Below are 6,000 nucleotides of genomic sequence, written 5' to 3' on the forward strand. Positions count from 1 at the left end.
TTATTATTATTATTATTATTTAAAATTTAATTACAGAAAATTTTGATATTTTGCATAATTACTAAATATTTTATTTTGAATCTGTCGAAATACATAATTAGCTTCCAATACATCCAACGAATATTTTTTTCTTTATAAGATACATAATTAGCTCTCGATACATCTTTTTTTTTAATTTTAAATCTGTCGAGATACATAATTTAGCTTTCGATACATCCAACGAAAATATATAATTAATTAAAAATTTTATAATTACTTTATAAATATAAAAATTTATATAAATATAATAAATTAAAGTGTATATTTATATTTTTTCCCTATTTTAATCTTCTTTACGACAATTAAATATTACGAATTTAAATTAATCACATAAATTAATTTAGAAATAGGTTTACTCCATATATGGAAAAAGACAAAATAGAAACTAATATAAAAAATACTCCTTGTTAGGGTAGGTTAGTAAAGTATCTGCCACTGCAACCAAACCTCCCACAAATAAAGGGGAGAAAACCCCCATGTTTTAAGGGCTCAAGAACAAAAAGAAAAATTGACCATTTTCGAAACTCCGTCCATCTTTATTTGCTTACTGTTAATTTGACATATGCTTTAAAAAATAATATCGTTCTTTGAATATAATATTTAAGAAATAATATCGTTCTTTGAATATAATATAAAGGGAAATATTGGAGTAATATTTTCGAAGGTTCATCTATTTTTACTCATCCATTATTAACTTGACACATGTCTTAAGAAATAATATCGTTTTTTGAGTATAACATAAAGGAAAGTCTTGGAGTAACATTTTCGAAGCTCCGTCCATCTTTATTTGTTTATTGTTAGTTTGACATATGCTTTAAGAAATAATATCTTCCTTTGAATATCATGAAAAGGGAAATGTTGGAGTAAGATTTTCGAAGCTTCATCCATTTTTACTTGTTTACTATTAACGTAATACATGTCCTAAGAAATAATAGCGTTTTTTGAGTATAACATAAAGGAAAGTCTTGGAGTAACATTTTCAAAGCTCCGTCCATCTTTATTTATCACTGTTAATTTGACACACGCCTTAAGAAATAATATTATCCTTTGAATATAATATAAGGAAAAGTGTATGAGTAATTGGTAAAATTGTGTCGTCATGTGACCAAGAGGTCACAGATTGAAACTGTGAAAGGAACTTCTTGCAAAAATATGAGTTAAAGTTACGTACAATAAACTGTACGTTATGATTCGCCCTTTTCTTGAACTTCGACACAGCCAAAACTTTAATGCACCAGACTAACTTTTTACCTTTTGAATATAATAAATTTAATATTTTGAAAAATTTATGAAAATCCTATTTAATAGCAAAAGTAAAATCAACACAAAATGATAATTTTTTATTTTTTTTATAAAACTATTTTTTAGTAGAAATTATTTTCGAAAATTATAAGTATTTTAATTATTGGAAAGTGACACATGCATCAAATACATAAGTATTAAATAAAGAGATAATATCTTTAAGACATAAATTTTTTTATAATTGATATCTTTTAAAAAATAGTATTAGTATATAAAATAGAAATACGAAAAATAATTTACGACGAAGAAAATAAATAAAATTAAAAATTGGTTGTGTGGCCGACAACTCCACGGTGGACTACACCTCTATTTTGACTTCAAACCATCCCCACGTGCTCCCCGCCAACACTTTCCTTTTAATTTCATGTTACATTTTTTGGAAAAAGTTATATATACCTCCAAATTATTGAAAATTCTATAAATATTTTTTGTTATATTTTTGAGTTATTTATATTTTTATTGTCTAATTTCAAATATGTATATATGCTTGAACTATTAAAAATAATGTGTATATATCTTGATTTATCGGTGAAATATTATGTGTTCAGAGTTGAAAATAAATTTTGCCCACGCCTATTTCTTGGCAAATAAAAATCAATGTGATCACAAAACGTTTCTTTAGGATGAAAATATGTAGGTGAAACTTGCTTTGAACTCTGGCCATAGAATATTTTGCCGACATGTCAGGGGTTAAATTGCTAAAAAAGAATGGGTTAATTTTCTTTAGGATGAGGTTTAACTGAAGAATATATATATATATATATATATATATATATATATATATATATATATATATTCAATAGCTCGAGGGTGTATACGTACCTAAAATTAGACGATAAGGGTAAAAATAACCTAAAAGTATAACGAAGGATATTTTCGTATTATTTTTAGTAGTTCGAGGATATATATGGCCTGTTTTCATATATTTTTTGATAATCTAGAGTCGGGTATATCATAAACAATCTATTTACCTAATTTTTGAGGTAATAATACAAATTGTAAATACTTTATTTTCTTCGAATCTAACTTTCTGTAAATATATTGAATATATTAGTATTGTTTCTGTATTTGTTGCTAACCTACTATATGCCTCTTAATGAAATAAATAACATTCTTTCATTTTATATTTCTTGCTAATCTAGAACCTGGTGCATCAAAAATAATCTATTTATCTTATATCTGAGGTAATAATATAATTTTTATACACTTTATTTTCTTCGAATCTTACTTTGAATAAATACATTAAATATATTATTATTGTTGTTACATGTTTGCTAACCTATTATACATCTCGTAAAGGAATTACTAAGATTCTATTGTTTTTAATTATTGATTTCAAAATTAAGCTGTAAGTATATAAATCTTTTTTGATAGAATGTACATTCCTTTAGTGTATTCAAATCTCAATTTTTTCTTGAGTGATTTTTGGTTGATTCTCTTAATTAGCATGCATGTAAAAAATAAAAAGAAAAAAAAAATATAGAGTCAGATATTTATTTCTTTCAAATTTTAAAGTCAGATGTAGTTTGACAAAAATATGATTTTACACCTTGTCTTCTTTCTCCAATCGTTTCAAATCTCTTAATACATATTTGATTATTATATACACATTCGATATTTATACATCTTAATCTTAATAAAAATAAATATAATTAATATTCTTTTAACTCACAATTTATTCAACTAACCAAAAAAAAAAATGCACAATTTATTCCAAAGTCAAGAATTTTGTATTCTTTATTTTTCCATCCACATTCAACTAAACTTCAAGGAAAGTTCATCCAATGACAACAATCTTGAATTCAAAGATCAAACTCCAAGTTGGCAATTGGTATTATATTAATTAACTAACCATAATTTTCCTCCATAATCCTATTCCTAGCAACCAATAGATCCCAAACAATAGTTTGGCACAAGAAAACAAAGAAAAATAAATAAATAAAATACCCCTAGATTTATGGGGTCCTACAACAAACCAAAGGAAGAATAAATGGAAACACATATTTAAATGTTGGCCAATGGCCTCACGCGCTCTCTCTCTCTCACACATATATATATATATACTAGTGGGCTTAGGCCGTGCTACGCACGATCCAACGTTAATATTTAAAAATTCTATGTTATTTATAATTCTATTATTTAATTAAAATTTTTGTTCATTTAGTTGATAAATTCTAAGTTAGATATATATTACTAGATTTAGATTGATGAAATTTGTATAATAATATTTTAAGTTATTCAAATATTTATGAAATTGATAGTCAATTATATTTTTTAAATAATTTAAGTTTTTAATTATTGTGATTTGTAATATTTTTTTTATTCTACTAATTAAAAGTGACATAGTAAAATTATCATAACAAATACTTGTGAAGTTTTTTTAAAGTGATCCTATATAAGACGTAAAGTTAATTGAAAACATCAAAAATAATTTATCATTTCATGCCTATTTGGTCCTTTTTATTAAATATTATTAATTTTTGTATGCTTAAATGACTTATAAGAACATCAAAAAATAATTTATTATTTTATGTTTATTTTATTTTTTATTAAATATTATTAACTTTTTAATACTTAAATGACTTATATAATAATTAATTATGAATGATATAGTAAAATCACGGTTGAAGCAATGGAAGCTGTCATGTCATAAATGTCTATTTCAAATTTTTTATTAAATATATTAAATTTTTTAATACGTAAATGATTTATAGTAATTAATTAGGGGTAATATAGTAAAATCACGGTTGAAGTAGGCATGTCATAAATATTTAATTTACTTTTTTTAATTAAATAATAGTAATTTCAAAATACGACGATACAGTAAAACCACGGTTGAAGCAGCTGAAGTTGTCATGTCATAAATGTCTATTTCAAATTTTTTATTAAATATTTTAAATTTTTTAACACGTAAATGATTTATAATAATTAATTAGGGGTAATATAGTAAAATCAAGGTTGAAGAAGGCATGCCATAAATATTTAATTTACTTTTTTAATTTAATAATATTAATTTTGAAATACATAAATGACTTATAATAATTAATTAGGGATAATATCGTAAAATTACGGGTGAAGCAGGCATGTCGTCCACCAGCTACCTGCTTCAGCGAGTTATCACCACTTATATATATATAAAGTAGATGTGTTCATTGGGTACGAAATGTCAATTTTATTGATTTGTTAGTTTGGAAAATCAAACCCAAAGAAATGGAGTTGCTCCGATCATAAATATTTCTCACTTTTAATTCTAAATTTGTGAGATTGAATTACCAAAAGAGCAAAAGATGTGCGAAAACATCTATTAAGGGATTTAAAAAAACACACCATATACTCAGATAGAGATTCAAAATTTAAAATTTTAACCTCAAATTAATATTTATTTCGTTTTATTTTATTTTATGTGGCATACTTTGATCGAATACGGAGTTTAAGAAATAAGAAAAGATTTGGTGATGTTTATCATATTGTCCTTTATTTAAAAATGTATTATTATTACTATTTTTAATTAAGTGGAATCAATAGGGATAAAAGTAAAATTATGTCTTTAAATGATTATCAAATAAAAAAATTATTATTTTTAAAAAAATGAATCAAAAAAATAATAACACATAAAATAAAGAGTGTGTTTGGTATGAAGGAAAATATTTTCCGACCTAGAAAATGTTTTCCTGAAAAATAAGTTGATTTCTTACTTGTTTTCTTATGTTTGGTTGGTGGATGAAAAATATTTTTCGAAAAATATTTTCTAGTATTTGGTTGGTGAATGAAAAAATATTTTTTCAAAAAATACATTTTAGTGTTTAGGTAAAGCGTAAAAATACATTTTAGAATTCTTTTTTAAAATATAAATTAAAAAAATTAAATTCTTTTTTGGGAAAGGGATTGGTAGGCAGGTGGGTGGGAGTGTCAGAATAGGCAGTAGGGGTGAGGTAAGAAAGAATTTTAAATTTTTTTTGTTAATTTTTTTTTTTTAAATTAGCTTGGAGAGTGGGGGGGGGGGGGGTGAGGAGGGGGGGGGGGTCAAGGGGGGGGGGGGAGGGGGAAGGGGAAAAAATTTAAAAATAAATTTAATTGTTTTTTGAGGTTGGGTTGGGGGAGGGCTGGTAAAGGGGGGAGAGGGAGGGTGGGTAGGAATGTGGGGTAAGAGAAAAGTTTGAATTTTTTAATAAAATATAGATATTATTTTTGAAAGGGAGGCTGGTAGGGGTAGGGGTAGGGTGTGGATAGGAGATGGACTAAGAATTTTTTTTAAAAAACTTTTTAAAACAATTGAATTTTGGGGGTGGGGGTAGGGGTAGGGGTGGGGTGGGATGGGGATAGAGGTGGTGTCGGGTTGATAGGGTATTGGAGGCGAGGGACGGGATAGATGATTTTGAGAATTGTATGAACATTTCAACTTTAAAGTATGGTTGAAAGAGAGTTGTGGAAAATATTTTCCTTACTTTTTGAAGGAAAATTATTTTTTTTTAAATTTAAAAAAAATAAATTAATTTTTAAAATATTTTTTCAAACATATAAGCGAATCAAATATAAGAAAACTAAAAATATTTTTCAATAATTAAATTTATAATAACGTTATTGAATTCAGGTGAATTTATAATCTACCCTCAAAATGTCTAGGTAAAAGCAAAGAAGTTGTTGATATGAATAAGACAA

This window comes from Capsicum annuum, chromosome 1, assembly GCF_002878395.1.
Source record: "Capsicum annuum cultivar UCD-10X-F1 chromosome 1, UCD10Xv1.1, whole genome shotgun sequence".
Lineage (NCBI taxonomy): Eukaryota > Viridiplantae > Streptophyta > Magnoliopsida > Solanales > Solanaceae > Capsicum > Capsicum annuum.